The sequence below is a fragment of the Grampus griseus genome, assembly GCF_964374135.1.
Source record: "Grampus griseus genome assembly, chromosome: 16".
Lineage (NCBI taxonomy): Eukaryota > Metazoa > Chordata > Mammalia > Artiodactyla > Delphinidae > Grampus > Grampus griseus.
In genome coordinates, this window is record NC_139010.1 from 55895099 (window position 1) to 55919038 (window position 23940).

The 23940-nt window shown below is 35.3% G+C and overlaps 1 protein-coding gene across 2 annotated transcripts in view; it reads left to right on the top strand.

Annotated features, from left to right (window-relative positions):
* Nucleotides 1-23940, top strand: part of LCOR (ligand dependent nuclear receptor corepressor) — a 125968-nt gene that overhangs the window by 39022 nt on the left and 63006 nt on the right. For both annotated transcript variants that reach the window (XM_082674101.1, XM_082674102.1), the window contains exons 3-4: nucleotides 23013-23078; nucleotides 23416-23495. The gene's annotated coding sequence lies outside the window, so the exon portion shown is untranslated. The remainder of the gene's footprint in view (nucleotides 1-23012; nucleotides 23079-23415; nucleotides 23496-23940) is intronic.

Below are 23940 nucleotides of genomic sequence, written 5' to 3' on the forward strand. Positions count from 1 at the left end.
AATGGTTTTAAAGACTGTGTCATATATTATTCCAGTTCTTTATATTTGTTGTTATTAAACTACACACAGAATTTCAAGGATCAGTTCATCACTATATTGTAGGGATACTATTTAGTGTATAATATTCTTCCCAGAGATACCCGGCAGTTCTGGTGTTTTCTTTTCACTGTTATAACACACTTTTTAGTAATTGTAGATTCAAAGAACATGATATAGTAACATCTGGTACTTACTGATTACTTAGTGTCAGTCATTGGATAAATATAATTTGAGTTTTTTTCCTTAAATGTATTCATTTGTACTTACACGAACATACTAGTCTTTATTCTGCAGAGACTTCAGAGATTTTACTGGACTATTTATCTAGTCTTTTGTGCTATCTGTTACTACTCCACTCTGCATCTCTTTCTGAGCACTGGTAATAATTAGACTAAATGCTGAAGTATCCTATTGCTTTCACTTCTCTAGTCAAAAAGTCGCCACTTGTTTCCTATCTTTAAACCAGTATTTGCACATAACCGTATAATCTGTTCCTCAGCAAACTGAGAACTAAAGAAATGCCACAGTATTCTGAAGATGTATCTATTAATTGGAGTTTCATTGCAGTTTTTCACTGCCACACACTTGCAGTAAAAAATGCCACTTTAACCTATGAATGCCGTTGATGACACAGAAATACTGCTTTTACTAAAACTCAGCCCTTGAGTACACATCTTGTTAATATTATATGTGATGAAATGGGAAGTATGCATAAAGCACTTACGTGATTGTTTGAGTTTGAGCTAAATTAGATGCTTTTTTTTTTCATGGAACACCGTTTTACTTGGAAGAATGTCTGACAAACTGATTATTCAGACTTTAGTATTTGACAGACATTTTCTCAAAAATGAATGAAATGAGCCTGTTATACAGGGTGGAGAGGGGAGGAAATAACAGTATTTGTTTGCCAGTGATATTATTCCAGCTTCAAGAAAAAATTAGAATTTTGGAAAACATACTATCCACTACTGTTGAGTGTGACAACTCCCCTTTAAAAACTTTTCTGATGAGATTAGTGGTCATATTAACAAACGTGATTTTTTTATTTGGTGGGATATGGTACAATGAAATATGTCTACATTGGAAGAGTCACATAATTCAGTGAAATAGTACTTTCCAAATGGCCAGTACCTGACATAAATCAAGCATAGGTCATGGATCCTTTCCAAGTGCAAAATAGGCCAATGGAGTTTTTGGTAGCAAAGATTTTATTTTTGAATTAACATATAGAAAAATTGATCAGTGTCAGTCATTGGATAAATATACAGTTCTAGGAATTTTACTCTATGTATAAATTTGTATACCCACCACCACATTCAAGATGCAGAATAATTCCATTATCCCAAAGAACTCCTGTATGCTCTTCTTTTGTAATTACCCCTTTCCAAACCTCTGGCAACCTCTGATCTGTTCTTCATTACTATAGTTTTGTCTTTTTGAGAATGTCATATAAATGGAATCATATATATAGAAAGTAACCATTTGAGACTGGCTTCATTCACTCAGCATAATGCCTTTGAGAGTCATCCATGTTTCAGCTATCAATATTCATTTCTATTTTAAAAAATTAAAGTTCACCATTTTAATCATTTTAAAGTGTATCATTTAGTAGTTTTTACTACACTCACAGTGTTGTACAACCATCACCACTATCAAATTTTATAGCATTTTCATTACCCCAGATACCCCATACCCATTATAGTCACTCCCTCCTTCCCCTCCCCCATCCTCTGGCAATCACTAATATCCTTTCTGTCTCTATGGGTATGCCTATTCTAGACATTCTATATAGAGTCGTATAACATATGACCTTTTGTGTCTGGCTTCTTTTAGCATATTACTTTTGAGGTTAATCCATAATACAATACATATCAGTATTACATTCCTGTATTAGTCAGCTCAGGCTGCAGTCATAAAATGTTGAATGTCTTAAACAGCAGATATTAATTTTCTCACATTCCAGATCAAGGTCCAGCATGATTGGTTTCTTGTGAGTACTCTCTTCCTGGCTTGTAGATGCCCACCTTCTCACTACGCCCTCAGATGGCCCTTTCTCTGTAATCAAGTGGGAGTAAGGGGCTCTCTCTGGTATCTCCTTTTTTATTTATATATTTTTATTTTTTATTTTTATTTTTATTTTTTTTTCAGTACGCAGGCCTCTCACTGTTGTGGCCTCTCCCATTGCAGAGCACAGGCTCCGGACGTGCAGGCCCAGCTGCCATGGCTCCCAGGCCTAGCTGCTCCACAGCATGTGGGATCTTCCTGGACCGGGGCATGAACCCGTGTCCCCTGCATCGGCAGGCAGACTCTCAACCACTGCACCACCAGGGAAGCCCTATATATTTTTATTTTTTATTGAAGTATAGTTGATTTACAGTGTTTCAGGTGTACAGCGAAGTGATTCAGTTATACATACATATATAAATATGTACTCTTTTTCAGATTCTTTTCCATTATAGGTTATTACAAGCTATATAGTTCCCTGTGCTATACAGTAGGTCCTTGTTTATTTTATATATAGTAGTGTGTATCTGTTAATTGCAAATTCCAAATTTATCCCTACACCCCCTCTTTCCTCTTTGGTAACCGTAAGTTTGTTTTCTGTGAGTCTATTTCTCCTTTGTAAATAAGTTCATTTGTATCCATTTTTAAGATTCCTCTTATAAGCAGTATTATGTGATATTTGTCTTTCTCTGATCTACTTCATTTAGTATAATGATATCTCTTCTTATAAGGACACTAATCCTATCAGATCAGCTCCGATTTCCCCTTAACCTTAATCAAAATAAAGTTACATTGGGGAGTTCCCTGGTGGTCCAGTGGTTAGGACTTGGCACTTTCACTGTTGTGGCCCGGGTTCGATCCCTGGTTGTGGAACTAAGATACTGCAAGCCGCACAGCATGGCCCCCCAAAAAAAAAGTTACATTGGCGGTTAGGATTTCAACATACATATGGGGAGGTACAAGCATTCAGTCTATAACAATTCCTTTCTGTTTTTTTTTAAATTTATTTATTTATTTTTGGCTGCGTTCTAGTTGCAGTGAGCAGCGGCTACTCTTCGTTGTGGTGCGTGGGCTTCTCATTGCGGTGGCTTCTCGTTGCGGAGCATGGGCTCTAGGCACGTGGGCTTCAGTAGTTGTGGCACACGGGCTCGGTAGTTGTGGCTCATGGGCTCTAGAGTGCAGGCTCAGTAGTTGTGGCGCATGGGCTTAGTTTCTCCGCGGCATGTGGAATCTTCCCGGCCCAGGGCTCCAAGCTGTGTCCCCTGCATTGACAGGCGGATTCTTAACCACTGCGCCACCAGGGAAGTCCAAACAATTCCTTTTTATGGCTGAATATTATTACGTGGTATGCTTAAACCCTGTTTTGTTTATCCATTCATCAGTTGCTGGACATTTGGGTGTTTCTGCTTTTTGGCTATTACAAATATTGACGCTGTGAACGTTCCTGTAACAAGTTTTGTTTGAACACCTGTTTTCATTTCTCTTAGGTATATACTTGGGAGAGGAATTGCTGGGTCACATGGTAATTCTATATTTAGCTTTTTGAGGAACCATCAAACTTCCACAGCATCTGCATCATTTTGCATTCCCGTCAGCAACATGTGAGGTCCCAATTTCTTTTATCTGTTTTTTTGTTGTGTTGTAAGAGTTCTTTTTATATTCTGGATGCTGGACTCTTATCATATATATGATTTGCGAAAATTTTCTCCTATTCTTTTCACTTTATTCATAATATTGTTTGATTCATAGAAGTTTTTAATTTTTGTGAAGTTTAGCGTTAAATATTTTGTTGTTTGTACTTTTGGTGTTATATTTAAGAATCCATTGCTACATCCAAAGTCACAAAGATTTACCCCTGTTTTCCTTTTAAGAGTTTTATGGTTTTCTCCCTTATGTTTAGATCTTTGATACATTTTGGGTTAATTTTTATATATGGTGTGAGGTCAAGAATCTAATAACTTCATTCTTTTGCATGTGGTTATCCAGCAGTCCCGGCGTCATTTGTTGAAAAGGCAATTCTTTCCCCACTGAATAGTCTTGACATCCTTGCCAAAAATCAGTTGACCATTGATGTATGGATTTACTTCGGATTCTCAGTTCTGTTCTATTGGTCTATATGTCTATTCTTGTTCCAGTACCACGCTTTTCTGATTATTGTGGCTTGTAATAGTTTTTGAAACCAGGATGTGTAAGTTCTCCAACTTCGTTCTTCTTTTTGTTCAGCTTTCTTCAAAACATGATTGTTCTGGCTGTTTTGGCTCCCTTGCAGTTTCATATGAATTTTAGGGTCAGTCTGTCAGTTTCTGCCAAAAGCATTTTGGTAGGGATTGCATTGAATCTGTAGATCAATTTGGGGATCTGTAGATCTTAACAATATTATAGACAATAACAATCTGTAGATCTTAACAATAACAATCTGTAGATCTTAACAATATTAAGCATTCTGATCTAGGAACATAGGATGTTTTTCCATTTATTTAGGACTTCTTTCTTTCAACATTGTTTTGCAGTTTTTAGTGTACAAGTCTTCCACCTCCTTGGTTAAATTTATTCCTAAGTATTTTATTCATTTTGATAATATTGGAAATGGAATTGTTTCCTTCATTTCAGATTGTTCATTGCTAGTGTATAGGTATTCATTGCTAATGTACAGAAATACAAATGATTTTTGCATGTTCTTGTATCTGGCAACCTTGCTGAACTTGTTTATTAGATCTAATAGTTTTTCTTCAGGATTTCCTATGTATAAGATCATGACATCTGTGAAGAGAGGTACTTTTACTTTTTCCTTTTCAATTCGGATGCCTTTTGTTTCTTTTTCTCTTACCTAATTGCCCTGGCTAGAACTTCCAGACAGTGTTGAATACTTGGCAAGAGTGAATATCCTTATCTTTTTCTCATCTTAGTGGGAAACTTTAAATCTTTCATCACTGAGTATGTTAGCCGTGAGTTTTTCATAGATGCTCATCATCAGGTTGTAAAATCTTCTTTCCGTTCCTAGGTTGTTGAGTATTTTTACCATGAAAGGGTGTTGGAATTGGTCAAATGTCTTTTCTGTGTCAGTTGAGATGATCATGTTATTTTTTCCCCTTTCATTCTGTTAATAAGGTGTTTAGTTTTTTTTCAGTTGGTTGATTTTTATGTGTTGAACCACCCTTGCACTTCTGGGATACATCCATGGTCCATAGTTCTCTTAATATGCTGCTGAATTTTGTTTGCTATTATTTTGTTGAGGATTCTTGCATCTATATTCATGAGAGATATTGGTCTGTAGTTTTCTTGTGATGTTTTTGTCTTTGGTATCAGGGTAACACCAGCCTCATGGAATGAGTTAGGAAGTATTCCTCTTCTATTTTTTGGCACAGTTTGAGAAGAATTGTTATTTCTTCTTTAAACGTTTAGCAGAATTCATCAGTGAAGCCATATGACCCTTGACTTTTATTTGTCAGAAGTTTTTTAAATTACTGTTTTAATCTCTTTGCTTTTACTAGATCTATTATGTTTTTTATTGTTGAGTCAGTTTTGGTAGTTTATTTCTAGGAATTAGTCCCTTTCATCTGTGTTATCTATTTGTTGGCATACTCTTGTTTGTTATATATTTTGTAATACTTTTTATTTCTGTAAAGTCAGTAGTGATGCTCCCACTTTCATTTCTGATTTTAGTAAATTGAGTCGTCTCTCTTTAATTTCTTGGTCAGTCTAACTAAAGGTTTGTCATTATTGTTATTCTTTTCAAAGAAGTTTTAGTTTCACTGATTTTCTGTTTTTCTATTTTCTCACTTTAAAAAATCTCCACCCAAATCTTTATTATTTCCTTTCTTCTGCTTGCTTTGCATTTAGTTTCTTCTTTTTCTAGTTCCTTAAGTGTAGAAGGTTAGGTTACTGATTAGTGATATTCTTTTTTTTAATATAGGCGTTTACAGATATAAATTCCCCTCTGAGCACTGCTTTAGCTGCATCCCGTATATTTTGGTATGTTGGTTTTTTTTTTTTTTAATTCTTCTCAAAGTATTTTCTAATTTTCTTTCTTTTTTATTTTTATTTTTGGCCACACCATGAGGCTTGTGGGATCTTGGTTCCCTGACCAGGGATCAAATTTGTGCCCCCTACAGTGGAAGTGTGGAGTCCTAACCATTGGACCACCAGGGAATTCCCAAGTATTTTCTGTTTTTCATTGTGATTACTTCTTTGACTCACTGGTTAAAAATGTGTTGTTTAATTTCTACATATTTATGAATTTCTCAGTTTTCCTGTTATTGATCCCAGTTTCTTTACATTATTGTTGGAGAAGATATTTTGTATGATTACTAACTTTTTAAATTTATTGAGACCTTTTTTTGTGGTTTAACATGGTCTACCCTGGAGAATGTTCCATGTGCACTTGAAAAAATGTATATTCTGCTCTTGGTGGGCTATGTATGTCTTTTAGGTCTACTTGATTTATAGTGTTGCTCAAGTTTTCTGTTTCCTTTTTATCTCTTAGTTTCATTTGTTATTGAAAGTGGGATGTTGAAGTCTACAACTATTATTGTTGAACTTTTCCTCCTTTCCACTCTGTCAGTTTTGCTTCATATATTTTGGGCTTGGTTGTTAGGTGTATTTATATTTTAAATTGTTAAATCTTTTTTTTTTAAATTATGGTATAGTTGATGTACTTTATGAGTTTAAGGTGTACAGGATAGTAATCAGAATTTTTAAAAGTTATATTTCATTTATAGTTATTGTTAAATCTTCTTGGTAAATTGATTTTTATCATATAATGTCCTTCTGTGTCTATTGTAACAAGTTTTATCTTAACATTTATTTTGTCTGATACTAGTATATCCACTTCATTTTTCTTTCAGTTGCTGTTTTCATGGACTTTTTCTTTTCTTTCATTTTCATCCTCTTTATGTCTTTGAATCTAACATGAGTTTCTTGTATACAGCATATAGTTGGATCATGTTCTTTTCCTAAATCCATTCTGCCCATCTCTGCCTTTTATAGGAGAGTTTAATTCATTTACATTTAATGTAGTTACTGATAAGGAAGGATCTTTGCCATTTTGCTGTTTGTTTTCTACATATCTCATGTCACTTTTGTTCTTTGGAAGTCTTCCATTACTGCGTTCTTTTGTGTTATATACATATTTTCTAGCGTACCATTTTGATTCCTTTCCCACTTCTTTTACTGTACAGTTTTTAGTTATTTTCTTAGTGTTTGCCCTGGGGATATATATATATATATATATATATATATATATATATAAAATGTCTTAATTAATAACAACTTAGTTTCAGTAGTATTACAAAATACTTTGCTCCTATGTAGCTGTGTCCCTCGTCTTTAGGTTGTTATTGTATTGTCGCAGATTACATCTTTATACATTGTATGCCCATCAACATAAACTTTTGATTATTTTTGTATGTAGCTGTCTTTTTAATCACATAAGGAAAAAAAAGGAGTTACAAACCAAAATACAACCCCTCTCCCTTTCTTCCTTTCCCAAACATTTTATGATATAGTGCTTCTGTTATGCTTTCAGATACTATTCTAAACAGTTTGCAGATATTTACTTAATTATCTTAATTTTTTGAGATCAAAACGATTTTATAGCCAAGGAAGGTGAGACATAAAGAAGACAAATAACTTGCCCAAGGCCATAGAACTGTTATAACACACAGTCAGAAATTTGAACCTAGGTAATCTGGCTCCAGAATCCATGTTCTTAACTACTACTAGTCTCTTACTTCCTGGAGTATGTAAAATTCAGTTGGATACATGAAACATATGCATTTGTGTTGAAAATTCAAGACAGATAAAGCAAAGGATACTAGGAGTCAGTTGGGAGGAAAGATAACTTTGGAGCTATGTCCTTGAAAACCAAGCAGGATCAAGACTCTCGAGATTTGAGAGAAGACCGTTTTAGGCAGAAGAAACAGGGTGACGTGAGGGACTGAGATAAGCAAAAGCAAGGTGTATTTGAGAAACAGAGTACTTTCAGTTGAGTGTGCTTGAAGGACATTTGGAGAGGATGTTGAAAAGGTTCACTTTAGGAAGGATTTAAAAGCTAGACTTCATAGTTTGGAATTTACTCTGCAGGCATTAGGTAATCATTGAATACTGTTGAGCAGAGAGAAACTATAAAGAATTTACTTTATATGTAAAGATTATATAAATCTGAAGGCTAGCTCAAACTTTAATTTTAAAATTTCTAAAACATGGTGAAGCTTATTCCATTGGGGGCCAGATTGAAGTTTGATGTTTTGTACTGCCATATATTAAGGTATGTTGGAGATGTGTTATAAAGTAATGATTTTTTAAATTTGCAAATTAGATATGTTTAAGGAAATGTGTTTGGTTTTATCAAAAGGGATATGCTTCCTTTCAAAATCATCTCTTATATGAGAGGTAGGGTGGTGTAATATGCATTTAATTACATGCCTTATACAGTAGTTCAGATCAGCAGTGTTTTTTGAGTCCTTATGAAACCAGCGTGTTTGCCAGATGATGGAAGTATAACCATAAATAAGACGTGGTCATATTTTCAGTCTCTTTTCCTTCCTAATTGGTGAATGTTGGAATGCTCTAGTATTCAGTCTTCTTTGTCCTTTCTTTTTTTCTTTTGTTCATATTCTTTTCCTTTATAGTTTATTACAAGATACTGAGTATAGTTCCCTATGCTATACAGTAGGACCTTGTTGTTTATCTATCTTATATATAGTAGTTTGTATCTGCTAATCCCAAACTCCTAATTTATCCCTCCCTCACCCCCTTTCCCCTTTGGTAACTATAAGTTTGTTTTCTATGTCTGTGAGTCTGTTTCTGTTTTGTAAATAAGTTCATTTGTATCTTTTTTTTTTTTGATTTCACATAAGTGATATCATATGATATTTGTCTTTCACTGGCTTACTTCAGTTAATATGATAATTTCTAGTTCCATCCATGTTGCTGGAAATTTCTTTTCTTTCCTTTTTTTTTTTAACAGCAAGTAGAACTCTTTTTATTTAGTTGTTTGTTTGTCACGCCTGACAGCATGCAGGATCTTAGTTCCCCAACCAGGGATTGAACCGATGCTCCCTGAAGTGGAAGTACAGAGTCCTAACCACTGGACCACCAGGGAATTCCCCACATTTCATTCTTTTTTATGGCTGAGTAGTATTCCGCTGTATATATATGCCACATCTTTGTTCATTCATCTGTCAATAGACATTTAGGTTGCTCCCATGTCTTGGCTGTTGTAAATAGTGCTGCTGTGAACATTGTGTGTGTGGGGCTGCATGTATCTTTTCAAACTAGAGTTTTGCCCATATATATGCCCAGGAGTGGGATTGCTAGATCATATGGCAACTCTGCTTTTAGTTTTTTAAGGAATCTCCATACTGTTTTCCATAGTGGCTGTACCAACTTACATTCCCACCAGCAGTGTAGGAGGGTTCCCTTTTCTCTACACCCTCTCCAGCATTTAATTTGTGGACTTTTTGATGATGGCCATTCTGACCAGAGTAAGGTGATACCTCATTGTAGTTTTGATTTGCATTTCTCTAATTAGCAGTCTTGAGCATCATTTCATGTGCTTATTGGCCATCTGTATGTCTTCTCTGGAGAAATGTCTATTTAGGTCTTCTGCACATTTTTTGATTAGGTCCTTTTTATCTGCCCTCATTGAGTGGATAAGATCTCATCTAGTTCTAAGGCTTTATATTCTGTCTGTACTTTGATGATTTCCAGTTTTATATCCCTGATCCCAGGGATCAAACTCACCTATCCAGTTGTTTCCTGCATACATCCACTTTGATTTGCAAGAGACAAGTCAGACTTAATGTGTCCAAAACTGAACTAGATTTGTCTCTGTCCAGCCTGTTTCTCCTCCAGTCTTCTCTTAGAAAGTTACATTACCATTCACCCAGCTCTTGACCAAAAAAAGCCTAAGTGTCCTTTCCCTCATTCTACATCTACTGCATCATCAAAGCAAATTGGTTTAATCTTCAATATATACTCTATATTCTGTCACTACTTTCTACCTCCATTACTGCCATTCCGGTTTAAGTCACCATTTTCTCTTGCCAAGGCTATTGTAATAATAGTCTCATTATAATGTTTTACTTATAATCAGTTATCTGTGCAGCCACCTGGTAAACTTAAACAGTATAAATCTGATCACATTACTTCCACCACTACCCAAATGTGTAAAGCTAGTGGATTTCTCTTAAGTTCAAATGTCAGATCGTTTCACCATAGCCTCTGTGATCTTGCCTCTAGAGCTCTGATCTCATGTTCTGCTTTCCATTTTATTCACTTTGCTCAGACCATACCAACTTTCTTGCTGTTTCTCACATATACCATACTTCATACCATTTACTGCTTCCGTACTGTTCCCTCTGCCTAGAACGTTCCTTTGTCTTGGATATCTAAGTGGCTTGCTCACTCCAGTCAGTGCTCAAAAATTCAGCCTCCTAGAGTCTGCTGTATTCTTCTTTGACCAGTTCTTCTTTTACTTACCTTCACCACATATTATTCATTATCATCGTCATCATTATTTATATCATTTGTCTCCTCTGCCAGAATTAAAATTCCAAGATAAGAACTTTTGTCTGTGTTGTTCACAGCTGCATTCTAGTGACTGACTCATAGTAGACACTCAATAAATAGAAATAAATAAGTATCTATAGTCTATCAAGGACAGAAGGCTCAGCAACAACAACTTTTCTAAAAGGCAATAGAAATCGCTGATCTCTCATATAATATTTTTAGTATCTGAGAAAATATGTAATGACAAAAGGCTATTATGAATTCAATAATGCTTTTTAAAGAAATAATGCATTTTGTTCATAGCAAAAAAATGCATTTAGAAAAGCAGTGACTCTATGTGCAAGCACATTTTTATTTAATTTACAAACAGTGCTTATGTATGTGGACGTACTGACCTTGTAATGACTGAGTTCCTCTAAGGAATTGTGGCCCACAGATTGTGAACTCCTGATATAATTGACCTATTCCTAATCAGCTTCAGATTTGCATTTAAATGGCTTCTTTTTAGCGTAATTACTCTACCCAAGACAGTTTGATATAACAGGAAAAAATGAACCAAAACTGTCCTGGGAGTTCCAAAGAACTAAATTCATCTGACCTAGTTACTTACTACCTTTGCAGTCTTGGTTACTTAACATCTTGGGATCTCATTTATGGCATAATGTATGTAAATACAATTATATGAAATTATTTCAGTAATGTTCCAGCTACTCAGTATGTATCCCTTTTCCCTCCTTAGTGTATTAATACCACTGTTTTTCAGTACTTCACCTCTCAATTTATTGCTCTCTTTGCTGTGATTACAGCTTTGCACAAAAATGTGTCCTGTCATCTCTGTTCATGGGGCAGCAAAGCAAGCCATTAATTAATTCTGGTTTTAGTTCATAGATACAGGAACCTTTTTCCATTAGATGTCACTTGCCCTTCTGTTTCATTTATTTGCATTTCTTTGGGTCTTCAGCATGTGAGACACACGAAATAGAGTCATTATAAAATCTTAAATCACTTAGGTAAATAGAAGGATATAGGAATTAGGAAGGGTGTGTATGTATTCATCCAACAAACACTGCAGTTAAGGAACAGGCAGGCTGATGTTAAGAAAAAGATGAATAGGCTCCAGTTCTCTGCTCAAAATCTAGTAGATAAAATGCCAAAAAAAAAGAAAAATTGAAGTATAGTTTACTAGTAGTACAACTTCAGCGCTGTTGAGGATGTTCTTAACTTTGCCTGGGGCTTATGGGCTGAGATAAGGGATGCCTTAGAATTAACTGGATTAAAGGTTGCAGAAGAACATTCTGGGCAGAGGGCTTGCTGTACTTAAAAGGCATGGAAGCATTGACATGTATGTAACGACCAATAAATCAGTCTGGCCAGAGCATAGCATATGTAGAAAGAAAATGGCAGGGCAGACTGAAAAGGTAGTTTGGGACTAGACAGACCCTCAGTGATCTTGCATGCCAGCCAGGAATTTGAAGTTTTCAGTATTGTCAGTGGAAAGCCATCAAAGATTTTTGAAACCAGGAAAAGACGGAAGAAGTTTCGTGGCAGTGTGAAAGATGGATTCTGGTGGATTTGATGGTATAGGGGATGTTTTAAATAGATGAATGAAAAGTTGAGATGTTATTAGCAGGTTGTGTGAAAAAGTGAAAAGCCTGGGCTTTAGAATCACCAGCCTGGTTTTAAACTTAGGCTCTGCGTCTTTGTAGTTGTATGAAAAAAATAGCTGCTTCAGTCTTTTATTTTCTTACATGTATTAGGTAGTAATAATACCTGTTTTACAGTGTTTCCCTGAAGATTTTATCATAATGGGTATGAAGTACCTAATACAGTGCTTGCTTGATACCAGCTAAGGGCTCAATTATTATCTATTATTATCAACATGAGTGACATGTATTATAATTATTAAGGTAAGAAATGGTGAAGGCCTGAATTTAGGAGTGGATAAAAGAGAATAGATTTGGATGGATCTTTTGTAATTAACATGAATAGGACTGACTGATGTAGGGAAAGAATGGAATCATGACTGAGTGAGATTTGTAATCTGAATGTCTTGGGGGAAGGGGTTAGTGATGCCATTTTCCTGGTAAGGAATACAGGGATCATCACTGGTTGAGATGAAGGAAAAGGGGTAGAATGATTTTGATTTGGATTTTTGGAGGTATTTGGGATATCTTGGTGATGATATGAAGCAGGCAATTAGAAATAACGTCTGGAGCAAGAGATAAGAGATTGGAGAGTTGTCAGTATATGTGTGGTAGCAGAAATGTGTGTAAATCTTAAACGGCAGAGCATATATTTTAAACATTTCCCCTATATCCCCACACTGCTGAGCTCTGTACAAAACACTTGATTAGTTCTTGTTATTAAGTGTGAGATTTAGGGTGACTTTGTATATAGAAAAGATAATGCATAGTTACTTCGATTACTAATTTAATGTTCAGTTTATTTAAATTTATAAATTTAAAGCCTCATTCTCCTAAAATATAGATCTTACTCCAAACTTACACTTTTGATAAATATTTTAGTTAACTCTTAAAACATTTTAATGTAAAACTATAGGTATTTTCTCCTTAAATATTGATTTAACAGAACCTTAGATACTTTGAAAAAATCTTGTAAATATAATTTAAACTTATAAATGTGGTTATTCTTAAGTTGTGTAAGAATTCTAATACAGTATACAAACTTAGTAAGATTTCAGCCTACAACCAGGTCTAAATCAGCTATTCAGTTCTACATTTCAGATTAAAATTCCAAGGCTGGCTCTCTAGCAGGCCAAATTTTCTTAAAGCATTATAAATATTCACCAAATATGCATACTTATTTTGTTAACAGCTTTATTGACATATAATTTATACACCTTACAATTCACCCATTTTAAGTATACAATTCACTGATTTTTATTACATTTACCAAGTTGTGCAGCCATCACCAAAATCTGTTAGAGTAAGTCCATCACCTTGAAAAGAAACGTGGTGTCCATTTGCAGTCATTCCCATTTTCACTCCCAGCCCTAGGAAAACACTACTTTCTATTGCTATAGATTTGTCTTTTGTGGACATTTCATATAAACAGAATCATACAGTATGGGATCTTTTATTTCTGGCCTTTTTCACTTAGCATAATGTTTTGAAGTTCATTCATCCTTATTGTAATAATATTCTCATTATATGGATATACTACATTTTATTTATCCTAGATTACTTTTTTTTGCAGTACGCGGGACTCTCACTGCTGTGGCCTCTCCTGTAGCGGAGCACAGGCTCCGGACGCGCAGGCTCAGCGGCCATGGCTCACAGGCCCAGCCGCTCCGCGGCATGTGGGATCTTCCCAGACCAGGGCACGAACCCGTGTCGCCTGCATCGGCAGGCGGACTCTCAACCACTGCGCCACCAGGGAAGCCCTAGATTACTTTTTAATACGAAATAATTAAGGTTTAATTCTCTTAAATCACTCCTATACTTTGTTTAAAAAAAAAAGAAAACTTCAAAATAAGTGAACTAAGCTTCTGTCATAAGTTAGAAAAAGAACAGCAGAATAAACCTAAAGAAAATAGAGAGATAATGAAACTTAGTGAAAATTAATGAACCAGAAAAGAAAGATATATTAGAGAAGATCAAGAAAAGTCAAAAGTGAATTGGGAGGGGGGACTAAGAAAACAAGCCTGGTAAAATTGATCAAGGAATAAAAGACATAAATAAATAATATTATGAAAATGAAGACTACAGAGGAAGAGGAGATTTAAAAGATAAGGGATTTATAGCAGCGTTATTTTATACTAGCCAAAAGGTAGTAGCAACTTGTGTCCATCGATGTATGAATGGATAAACAAAATATGATCTATGTATCGGTGGAATGTTATTCAGCCTTAAAAGGGACAGAAGTCCTGTCATATGCTGCAGGATGGATGAACTGTGAGGATGTTATGCTAAATGAAGTAAGCCAGTTACTAAATGACAAATATATACTCTGTTATTCCACTTAAGAGGTGTGCAGTAGTCACATTTGTATAGACAGAAAGTAGAATGGCGGTTGGCAGGACTGGGAGTAGGAGGAAATAGGGAGTTACTATTTAATGGGTATAGAGTTTCAGTTTTGCAAGATGAAAAAAGTACTGGAGATGGATGATGGTGCAAACAGTGTAAATATATGTAATGGTAAACTTAAAAATGATTAAAATTATAAATTTTATATTATGTACGTTTTACCACAACTTTAAAAAAGATAAGGGAAAATACTATCAACCATATGCCAATAATTTTGAAATTAAAGAAAAATATAACTTACCAAAAACTGACTCAAGAAGAAATAAAAAGCTTGAATTATTCTATAACTATTAAATAAATTTAATATTAAAACTCTTCTGTCAAAGAGAATAAGCCCAGAATGCTTTAGATTTGAGTTCTTCCCAACTTTTATGGAAGAAAGCTTCCCAATTTTCTGTCACCTCTTTCAGAAAGTAGGAAAAATGGAAATATGTCTCAACTCTTTCGAGGAGGACAGTTTCCAAACCCAAACATATATAAGAAAAAAAAAGTTATAGATCAGTTTCACTCATGAAATAGATTAGCCCTTTAGTAATTGAAAAATTCTTCACTTTTTTGTTTTATGCTTTTAAAAAAATTTTTATTGGAGTATAGTTGCTTTACAGTGTTGTGTTCGTTTCAGGTGTACAGCAAAGTGAAACAGTTATACATATCCATATATCCACTCTTTTTTTTTTTTAGATTCTTTTCCCATATACGCCATTACGGAGTATTGAGTAGAGTTCCCTGTGCTATACAGCAGGTTCTTATTAGTTATCTATGTTTTACGCTTTTATCCTTGAATAATTCTTTTTCTGATTGTTACTGCCACCTTTATTGCTTTCTTTTTTTTTTCTTTTTTTTACAGTTTTCTCATATCTATGTCTCCCTCTTCAGTTTCAACATATCTATGTCACTTTGAGTCTGTTATGAACTGCATATTGCTGTGCCCTACCTGACACTTTTTTCTCTTTTACGTAGTTAATTCAGTTGATTAATATTTATTGTAACATGTACATGGTTGATACTATTCCTGAAATTATTTTTTGTGTTTCTTGTTTAGCATGCTCGCCTTTTGTTTCGTTTTTAATTTTATTTACTTTTATAGTTGATCTTTTTTGGTTCTTTATTTCCTCTGGTGATTGGAAATTCTTCAGCTTTATCCATATGTTTTAAGCAAATTTAAAGCTACATGTTCTTTTTTCTTTCTCTCTCTTTTTTTTTTTTTTTTTTTGCGGTACGCGGGCCTCTCACCGCTGTGGCCTCTCCCGTTGCGGAGCACAGGCTCCGGACGTGCAGGCTCAGCGGCCATGGCTCATGGGCCCAGCTGCTCCACAGAATGTGGGATCCTCCCAGACCTGGGCACGAACCTGTGTCCCCTGCATCGGCAGGCGGACTCTCAACCACTGCGCCACCAGGGAAGCCCACTACATTTTCTTATCAACATCAAAGAGTAATGACTATTATAAATTGTTCCTCATCCCACATGCACACTTGATCTTACATACTTAAGCATATTTTACTCTTACTTTTTCACCCAAGATTGTGTTGTAATAGTTTGGGATGTTATTCCTAAATCATTAATTTAAAAAATTATATTGTGTTTATCTATTTAAAGAATCCTTTCTTATCTGTTATATTAAACTGAACCCCCCCCCCCCATATTAGTAACAACTGTTTATACTTAACTGTTAGTTTTACTGGTATATTGCTTACCATTATTTTTTATATAAACAGTGTTTTCCATTTTTAGGTCTTTGTTCTGAATTTTTTTTTTAATCTCAACTACTTTAAGTGACTGTTGCTAGTACCCAGAGTAAATGGCTGTCCTGTTTTCCAAATCATAGCATATCCAGTAATTTCTTTATTTTACTCATATCTGTGAAAAATAGATTGGCTAAAAAAAGTGAGGTTTTTTTACCCTCAGAATTTTGTGAGCATACTTCCATTGGCTTTTAGCATTTACTTTTACTTATGAAATGACTGTCATTCTAAATCGCTTTCCTCTTATTTTATGTAAAATTAAGTAAAATTTTCTCCTTATTTGGAGCTTTTAAACTTTTATTTTTGAAATTCAGATATTCTGCCAGGAGAGTTTTTACATGTATATATGCTTTGTTTTCCCGTGAGTATTTTGCCCCAGTACTTCTCAGAGCACATTAAATATGAAGACTCAAGACAGTATTCAACATTAGGAAGTTTTCTTTTCCTTCTCCTCCTCCTTCCCCCTCACTCTACCCCCATTTCTTAAATTTAATTTTTAAAAATTTATACTCTTTGCTCGCTCTTGTTCTAGAAATCCTATTTCACAGACATTGACCTGGCCTCCTCTTCCTCTCTAATCTTTTTCTCATGATTTCTGTGTCTTCAGATTTACTGTGCATTGTGAGGACATTTCTTAAATTGGCTTTTTAAATCACTAATTTGATGTATATTTTTCTACTTAATACCTCTATTTGGTTTTTTGGCAGTTTTGTTTTCCTTTTTTCCCCTCCCCAAGCACATATTCTCCACTTCTTTTCCAGAGCAGCTTGCTTTTTGTTTTAAATGCTGTTCTTCCCTGGTTTCAATAGAAATACTATTTATAATTTTTCTTCAATCTCTGATGTTTTTCTTCATTAATTCTGTTTCAGTTTGGACTGGTTTTTTTTTTGTGTGTGTGTGATACGCGGGCCTCTCACTGTTGTGGCCTCTCCTGCTGTGGAGCACAGGCTCCGGACACGCAGGCTCAGCAACCATGGCTCACGGGCCCAGCCACTCCACGGCATGCGGGATCCTCCCGGACCAGGGCACGAACCCATGTCCCCTGCATTGGCAGGTGGACTCTCAACCACTGCACCACCAGGGAAGCCCCTGGGCTGTTAGTTTTGACTGGGTTATTGTTGGTCTTCAGTATGTCTGGTCAGGTTTTTCATCAGTTTTTTTTTTTTTTTTTTGAATTTTATTTTATTTTTTTATACAGCAGATTCTTATTAGTTATCTATTTTACACATATTAGTGTGTATAGGTCAATCCCAATCTCCCAGTTCATCCCACTACCCCCCCAACCCTGCTTTCCCCCCTCGGTGTCCATATGTTTGTTCTCTACATTTTTGTCTCTATTTCTGCCTTGCACACCAGTTCATCTGTACCATTTTTCTAGATTCCACATTTATGCGTTAATATACGATACTTGTTTTTCTCTTTCTGACTTCATTCTGTATCATAGTCTCTAGGTCCATCCACGTCTCTACAAATGACCCCATTTCATCCTTTTTATGGCTGAGTAATATTCCATTGTATATATGTACCACATCTTCTTTATCCATTCATCTGTCGATGGGCAGGTTGCTTCCATGACCTGGCTATTGTAAATAGTGCTGCAGTGAACTTTGGGGTGCGTGTGGCTTTTTGAATTATGGTATATGCTCAGTAGTGGGATTGCTGGGTCATATGGTAATTCTATTTTTAGTTTTTTAAGGAACCTCCATACTGTTCTCCATAGTGGCTGTATCAATTTACATTCCCACCAGTAGTGCAAGAGGGTTCCTTTTTCTCCACACCCTCTCCAGCATTTGTTGTTTGTAGATTTTCTGATGATGCCCATTCTTTTTCATCAGTGCTTGTGCTGGGTAAATTGTGCTGGGTAAGTAAGCCAGCAAATGGGTTCCTCATAGAGCATGGGCCAGAAGCAGATGCTCAGGGAGAGAGGAAGAACTCTTAATGAGTAGCTGTCTACCAGGGGTGGATTGCGTAAAGTAATGAGAAGAGGAGCCTGGTTTTTGCTCATTACCTGTAGAAGTTCATCCAGACTTATTTGGTTGTATGACACACTGAAATAGCTGGAACATCAGTAAAAAGGGATTAATTACCTTATATTCCTTTGGAGATTGCATGTGAAATATTGATAATCTGGTGCTTTTTAATTATTCATTTTGGCACTCACTTGTAATGAAGTTAAGTGTGGTATTTGCAAGTTTAAAACCCTGAGTTTTAAGCAAAGAACTCCAGATACTATCAGTCTCCTCTTTGTTTAAGCTATTAGTTGATGATTGTTACCAGCAAGCACCTTTGAACTGATATTTTATAAAATAATAATACTCTATTGAAGATTGAGCTCTTTTATACCGGCACCAAGTTTTGCAAGATATCCAAGGGACCTTGATGTGAAAATTACTGATTTTCTGATATGCTCCTAGTTTTCCTTTAGCCCCTCTTTATCTCTCAGACTGATAATCTCTGTACTGTTATCTCAGAGGAGACGTTCCCAAGACTCACAAACCATTTTTTCATTCCATTCATAGTATTTTGCTTTATTTCAAAAGTACAGGCTGTTGCTTATTAGTTGGCTATATATTTGATATGTTCCTATCTTGTTACTTTTCATAATCTGTTTTCCCCATTTTGGTTAGAAATAGAGTAGAGACTATGATTTAGATTGAAGAGGGTAATGTGTGAGGAATTTTAATCTTCTGTCTTTTGTTTTTGAGAGCTAGGTTATTCAAAGCAAAGGCTAAAAACCAGGCACATAGAGCCCTAGTGTAAGAGGAACCTTGTGGGAAACAGGAAGACCTTCCTTCCTAGCCTTCTTGAAGCGTTAAATCTCTTTGAGATGACATAAACATATAGAAGAAAAAACAAAAGCAGTGTTTAGATAGCGTATGACAAATTTTGTATTACAGAATACTTACATAGTGCTTTGCATGTGACAGAAAAGAGAAAACGTAAGGTAGTTGACATTTATTTAAAAGGGAGAGAGTGATATGTGAATTCTGAGAATGAGAAAACTGGAAACTCAGGCTCCATGAGGGCAGACACCATGTCTGTTCATCATTGCCTGCCTACTCAGTGCCTGCCACTGTCCCTGATAGGTGGTAGGCTTTCAATTAATATATGTTGGATAAGCGAATATCTATTTGTTGAACAAACTGAAGAGTGCCTTGAAGGAAATAATTTATTTGGGCAGAGGTGAAATGAAAAGGCTTGAGAAAATATTAGGAGGTAGAAATAATAGATGATTGAATACATTAGAATACCAACCTGGATGGAGCTGTGAGAATGAGCAGGAAAGTTCTGAGAAATAAGGCTGTCAGTGGTAGGTTAGGGTCAAATTATAAATAGTTTTGATTGCTGGACTTAGGAATTTGGGATTTGTTTTTTAAACAAAGTGGGGTTTTTCTGAACAGATGGTCACATTGTTAAAGTAGTGTTCAGGAATACTGTCTGAAGACACAGTGATTGTCTTCAGGTTGTAGTGAGAAAGAGATTGGAGACCAGCTTTGATTCCAGTTGCAATATTGGATAGGAATTCTTTGGCCAGTAGTCATGCTCAATAAAATTATTAATATTTCTTTACATGTAATAATATATTACATACCGGTGCTTTTTAAGCCCTGGTGGTTGAACATAAGGACATAGCTGTCTTTTTCATTATTTATTTAATTTTCCATGGCATTTTATTTGTTGATCTTCATGGCTTTTTTGTGAGATCATGGTATAAATTTTGAATACATTTGTTCTTTTCTTGTTTGCCTTTTGTTAGTGTCAGGCATAGCACGTGAGACATTCCTTGTTGCTATGCAACTGCTAAATTCAGTATTTAGTATTAATAAAACTGAATGGCATTAAATTCAGTTAACAGGGGGAAGCAAAATATGACTTAACAATGTCTGATCAGTATTTGTACGGTTTAATGTATTGTTGCAGACGTGAGCAAAAGAGAAGTGACTTGTTTACAGTTACTGTTTTGATCAAAATTAGTTGTGGTTAAATCTTTGCATTTATGACCAGATTTTTTTTCTTGTTTGATTCTTTTTGGTCTGTCCCTTTCACTGCTCTTTGATAATGTGATTCAGTTTTTGTTAGTGTTTGTGTGTTATTGATGAAGTTCTTATTCTGTTACTCTTTCCAATTCTGTTATCTTCTGTAATTTTTAAAATTTTATCTCCCAAGGCTTTTATTTGCTTTTTTTTCTTAGTATTATTTTTTGCTCTATTTACATTTTTCCCTTTCAAGAATTTATGGCTAAGCATCCACATTTGGAATTTGTTATAATTTCATATAAACCCAGGTGAAAGCCTATTAGATATGCTCTTCAGAGTAAGGGCCACCTGTAATCCCCTTTAGTTATTTGCAGTGTGTACTTGGTACTTGCCAGATATTGAAGTGCTTTCATTAATATTTGTGAAGTCAGAAATCCATTTTGAGGATAAGAGGGCTTTAGAGGCAGCTGCAGGATTTTTTTTTTTAAGTTAGTGTTGAAAATATCTAGTTTGCAGGCCCAGGATAGGCAGTATCTAGCAATTCTTTCTCATTCCCTCATCACCACCTCCCCACTCTCAAAACTCTTAGCCCAACACTTTCTCTCCTCCCTAGTGTAGGGAAGAGAGGACATAGTAATTTAGTGGACAGTGTTTTAATTATAGTAGGCAAACAATAAACAGGATAGATACCTCCCATTTGCTTGAATGGGTAGTTTGGTTTTGCTGATGTCCTTGGAATCATTTTGACGGGAAGAACTAAGGAGAGTTGAAAAACGATTAATCCTTAATAATAAATGAAAAATCTAGAATCTAGAAATCATGAAAATAATTAAGAAAAATCAACTCTCTAACTACAGTGCAGATGATACAAACTCTAGGGATTACCCTATTGAAAATGATGGCTTAATATTAAGGGCAAAGAAATCGCTTACATTACAATGTTACTGTTACAACAAGGTAAAATACTGTTTCTAGGGACCATCTTTTCTACTCCCTTACTTTCCAAACCCTTTATGGTGATTGTATTTGTGGTTAGGAAGTGTCCCTGTTTGTGGACCTCATGTATCCACCTGGCTATAGTATTTTTACATTAGTAGTTCCCTCACTTTTGAACATAAGAGTGCTTTTTTAACAATTAAAAAAAAATTATAAACCCTTAGGTGATAATACATTATGTGACAAAATACATAGTGCCCCAAACTACTAGGAAATCAGTAACACTTTATATATTTTCTTAATTGCAGTAATATTTGTGTGCATTTGAAAAGTTGTATGTACACTGAATGCGCAAGACCTTTCTAAAGGTCATGCTTAAAGGACATGGACTCATGGACCTCTTGTAATTATTTGAGCTCCTAATGAGGTCCATGATACATAATTTGGGAACTGCTGCACTAATGAATTATGTATTATGTTGTATAAGGGTACAATTTGATTCTCTTTTGCATTTTCCTCCTTACTCTTAATAACCCATAGAAAACAGCAAGATGGCAAAGATATTTTTACATTGTTTTTCATTGAGTTAATCAGCAACGTTTGAGATAATAAATTAGAAAAGGTTTTGTTTTCATTTTCTACTTTTTTCTTTTAGAACTTTCTAAAGGAATTTTTTAAAATATATTTTTAAAATTTATTTGGCTGTGTCGGGTGTTAGTTGTGGCTCGCAGGATCTTCTATTGCAGTGCGCAGGCTTCTTCCTAGTTGTGGCACGCAGGCTCAGTAGTTGCAGCATGCAGGCTCTCTAGTTGTGGTGCGTGGGTCAGTAGTTGTGGCACATGGGTCAGTAGTTGTGGCGTGCGGGCTCTCTAGTTGTGGCACACAGGCTCTACAGCACGCAGGCTCAGTAGTTACAGCACGTGGGCTTAGTTGCCCTGTGGCATGTGGGATCTTATTTCCGTGACCAGGGATCGAACCTGCGTCCTCTGCGTTGGCAGGTGGATTCTTAACCACTGGACCACCAGGGAAGTCCCCTCATTTTCTACTTTGTACTGATTGAGAGTGGTAATAGTTTAAACATCTATGTATAGGTATATTTGAATTCTCTTTCTCTCTCTCTCTCTCTCTTTCTTTTTGTATGTGTGAGTAGTGGGTTCTAGCTTCATAAAGGAACCAGTGAGTAGTTACTGTGGCAGTGTGAACTAATTACAGAAGTCTTTTTATTTTATAATATTTAAAATGGGCTTTTTTGTGTGTGCATGTGATACAGATGTTGTTTTCAGTTAGGATTTTCCTTCTTAAAAAATACTGTTAGATTGAAGAATCTATTATCTCAGTTCATATTCAGAAACATGCCATTTAGATTAACCCAGAACATTGTGGAAACTTTGAAGCAGTTTGACTCTTTCATTGGGGAGGGTGCTTTTTAAAATGAAGTTTGAAAGTTTATGTAAAGAGGTATTTGGAATTTTGTAAGATAGTAAGAGATCTCATGATTCCATTCCTTCATTGGTTATTTCTACTGTTGTTTTGTATTGTCTTGGAATGGGCTCTGAATTTGTATTGAGTGTTATTCACTGACAAAAATGCAAATGCTCCCTTTAGATTGGTCGTATACTCTCCTCAGCATCCCATCAGTAATAATCTGGAGGTCCTTGAGAATTGGAAGAAAACACCATTGTTTTTTTCATGCAACAAGGTTAAATTTACTGTAGGGAATATTATTGTAATAATGGATTTTTTTTCATCCTTTTAGGGTTTGAAAGTATTCTTGAAGGGCTGTTTGGACCTGCATTATTAAAAGATCTCAGTTTATTTAAAGGTATTCAGAATTTTTTTGGCATTTCAAATTCTTCCTGGTGACATAAATGATACCTTGGTGATTTAAGCCCCAGTCTCCTTCTCCTTTTTATTCACAGTTTTATGTGGGTTGAAGCTATATCCATTTAAGCATCTTTTTGTGTGTGGTTGATAATGCAGATATATGTATGAATAAGGTGTATTAACTAGTGAGCAATTATTGCAAATAAGGAATTTGTCTACTACTTAGGGGTGTTTTTGTTGTTAAAATAAATAATATTTTTGAAATTAGTTCTCATTTGTTTCCTGAAAAATCCTCTTTTGTAACTGTTAATTTGTTATTCCTACTATTTTTGCAGACTGTGAACCTGAAAGCATTTCCGATTGGACTTTTGATGAAAATTGTCTGTTCTGTTGCTTGAGAAGAGATAAAGTAAAGGTAACCAAGAAACTTGTGAAACTTGTCTACTGTGGTATTTTATAGTTTTTATTTTTCCAAAATTTGGTTACTTTGTTGGAGGATTTGTAGGAGTACTGATTCCATATTTATTCATAAAGGATTTGATAGTAACTCAGTTTTGCAATTTAGACTGTTTCTAGTCTGTTGATTAGCCTATTGAGAAATCTGTATCCCATCATGCATTGTTCTGTTTATTTAGTTCACTAGGCAGAATAATGAACTAGGTCTCAAACTGTTGTGTTTATTTTAAATATGAAATGTATGGTAATTCACGTAATGGGAGTCATTCGTACAGTAACATGGATCTGGATCAAGTAGTTATTAATTCATGTAGATTTATGATGGACTGTGGTTTATGCTTTAGTATGTTTCTTCATAATATATGAGCATGGATGCTGTTTGTGTTCAGTTGTAAAAATTGGCT